We start from the raw sequence: 3,739 nt of genomic DNA on the forward strand, positions 1-3,739 counted from the left end.
TAGTGAGTTAACAGTTCTCACGTGCACTTTTTTTTCTTTTGTAATTTTTATATTTACCTTCTTATCATCCCCTAGGGGGGAAAGGCCATATCTTATTTGTTTGCATATGTGGCCCCAAACCTAAAACCATGCACAACGTAAGAGTTTAAAGAACAAGTGTTGAATGAATAAATGTTAACTTGGTTAGAAAATTTCCTTTGGCAGTGATTTAAAATTACTCCTCCAAATCCAGAGTCTGTAAATACCTTTTAATATTTAAATCACTGTTTTTAGCAACTAATGTAAAGGGATGTCTCTCTCAAGTTTAATCATTAACTGCAAATATGGTGTGGTATTTGACACACAATCTGACTTTATAAAGCAATCCTGAGGTTTGTATGTGTTCTAAATATATCTTTCCCTCCCATACTTAGAATTTGCCAACAAAACCTGTATGATTACAAGCTGGGAATAGCTCTTAACTTGACAACACTACACAGCCAAATAATTAAATCAGGGTATGTTTTTTTATTGGTACTTTATCCTAAATCATACATTATATATACAGTCATCAAAAATGTGGAAGTTTTTATTCTATCATTAAATAGTGACAAATAATAGAATAATTCATCTTTAAAGCATCCACAAGGCTTCTCTCCAGTTCGGTTTATATAGCAGATGAAATAGTGCACACGTTTTGATAATGATCGCTTATTAATGGAACTATCACTGCTTTCCAAATTCTGATTTGGCACGTCAGAATTTTCTTGGCCAAGACCTTTTGGATGGCTGTAAATTAATGGGCTGAATTCCAACACTCTCTTACTGTGAACATTCTCTCTAACCTTGTTGCAGAAAATAAAAATCAGATTAGACATAGCCTTAGCTAAAGAATATAAATAATATATATGATAGTTTGATTTATTTGATTATATATTACTTGATTATAGAAATATATTTATATAATATATTATATATGATATATTTTTTCAGAAGTATCAGGGCGTAGAACAAAAAACCCAAGCCAGAAAGACCTGGGTTCAAATCCTACTTTTGTTACATACTACCCATGTGACGCTGGGTTGGTCACCTACCCTCTCGTTATAATCACCCATCATCCACTCTCTTACCAGAACAGGGTGGTCCTCTTTGATAACAAAGGACAAACAACATACTTGGCAACTTGCTAAGAACTAAACTTACAAGATAGCCTTTCATCTGCATTACTAGAGGGAATACTTCAGCAAGTATCCTAAGCTGATAGATACATGTATGTATGTACATACATGTACATAAACACACAATGACATGTTAACATACATAGGGGAAGGAAATAATCATTTTTAAAGCACCTACTGTTAGGCATGGTACCAAGTACTTTTACAAATATTATCTCATTTCACCCTCACAACAACTTTGCTAGGTAGGTGCTCTTCTTATCTCCATTTTATAGTTGAGGAAACTGGGGCAGACATATTAAGCACCCAGAATCACACTGTTTGAAAGAATCTGAGACCAAATCTGAACTCAGGTCTCCCTAAGCCCAGCTACCATAATAGAGAAACAGTTTTATTTTGGATACTATTGTGGTTAAGTGTGTTCAGGAATGGTCGTCAACCCAAATTTGCTCATTCAACCACTCCTTTTTGCACCTGAAGAGTCTGGTGGGAGAACAATGGGGGTCTGTTCTGCCTTACCTCTTCTCTTATGTGATTTGCACTCATAGAGGGAGTTCTCGAGACCAGTGAAATCACAGGACCACTCTTTGAATTGATATATACATACACATATCATGCACACCCAAAATCTATAAAGAGAAATTTTACTATTCTGTTATTTCATCTCTTACAGAAGGCAATTCTGACTACATAAACTGAGAAAATATCAAATTGTAACAATTCAACAAATACCTAGACACTGTGAATGCAAAGATGAAAATTAAACCTTCCTTGCCTTGCCTTCTAAAGTTATCTTTCATTTTGTTTTAATATAATTATATTGCTAGTGCTTAGCACATAGTAAGCACTAAAATGCTTGTTAATTCCAAAGAATTTACGTTTTACTAGGGGAGTATTATAGCTACATAGATAAGTAATTATCAAGTAATATAAAGTAATTTCAAGAGGGAGAAAGCACTAACAACTTAGGAAAAGGCTTGTGTAGAGGATAGCACCTGAACTGGGCTTTGAAGGAAGCTAAGAGTTCAGTGGGGTAGAAGGGGGAAAGAGAACACTCCCAAATACCACCCGTGCAGAGGTGGAAAGGTCATGTAAAGGCAATGGCTACCAGGTCATTTCAATTGGGAGAATGCAGGAAGGGGAGTGGTTTTCATGAGACAAAAAGGTAGATGGAAAAAAATGTGGAAGGCTTTAAATGCCAGGCTGAGGATTTTGTAGTTTATCCCACAGGTAATAGGGCACCATTACTATTTTGGTAGGGGAATGACATGGTCAGATCCATACTTTCAGAATATATCCATTTTGCAGCTGTGTGGTAGAGCTTAACAACTTAAGTTTTTTCCTTCTGTGTTTAATTATAAATATTCTGAAAATGCATCCTGAATAAGAGCAGATACATTGATTCTTTCTAATGAAATCCAAAACTTACATAATATTCTCTTTAGCTAACTTCTTTTTTTAAATTTATTTATCTTACTCCAGTAACATAGAAAAAACAATGTTTAACATTAATATTTAAAACTCTGAATTCCTAATTCTCTCCCTTGTTTCCCCTTTAACCCCCATTGAGAAGGTAAGCAGCTCAATATAGGTTATACATGCATAGTCTTGCAAAAAATATCCATAATAGTAATGTTGTAAAAGAAAACAGACTAAAAAAAATAACTTATGAAAAATAAAGTAAAAAAAAGTACACTTCAATCTGAATTCAGACATCAGTTCTTTCTCTGGGGATATTTGTCTTGGATCATTGTATTGCTGATAATAGCTAAGTCATTCACAATGTCTTACAATATTGCTGTTATTTTGTACACAGTACATTTTACTTTGCATCAGCCCATGCAAGTCTTTCCAGGTTTTTTGGAGAACATCCTCTTCATTATTTCTTATAGTACAATAGTATTCCATCATAATCACATATCACAACTTGTTCAGCCATTCCTCAATTGACGGGCATCCCCTCAATTTCTAATTCTTTGACCCCAGAAAAGAGCTGCTATATTGCTGTACATATTTCCTTTTTTAATCTCTTTTGGGATACAGACCTAGTAGTGGTATTACGAAGTCAAAGGATAAGCATGGTTTTATAGCCCTTTGGGCTCTACAGAATGGTTGAATCTGTTCACAGCTCCATCAAGAGTGCATTAATGTCTCATTATTCCACATCCCCTCCAACATTTGTCATTTGCCTTTTTTGTCCTATTAGCCAATCTAATAGGTATGAGGTAGTACCTCAGAATTGTTTTAATTTGCATTTCTCCAATCAATAGTGAGTTACAGTATTTTTTCATATGGCTATAGATAATATCACCTGAAAAGTGATCACATCTTTTAATCACATATCAGTTGGGCAATGACTTTTTTTTTTTTATAAATTTGACTCAGTTCTCTATGTTTAAGAAATGAGGTCTTTATCAGAGAAACTTGGTCCAAATTTTTTTTTTCACAATTACTATTGCTAACTTTATTTCCCTCCATCCTATTCCCTCCTCCCCTATTTATTCTATTCTCTTTCTCCTTTCACCCTGTGCCTCCTCAGAAGTGTTTTCTTCTGACTACCCCCTTCCCCAATCTGCCCTCCC

The sequence above is a fragment of the Vombatus ursinus genome, unplaced genomic scaffold (assembly GCF_900497805.2).
Source record: "Vombatus ursinus unplaced genomic scaffold, bare-nosed wombat genome assembly UNPS02014784.1, whole genome shotgun sequence".
NCBI lineage: Eukaryota > Metazoa > Chordata > Mammalia > Diprotodontia > Vombatidae > Vombatus > Vombatus ursinus.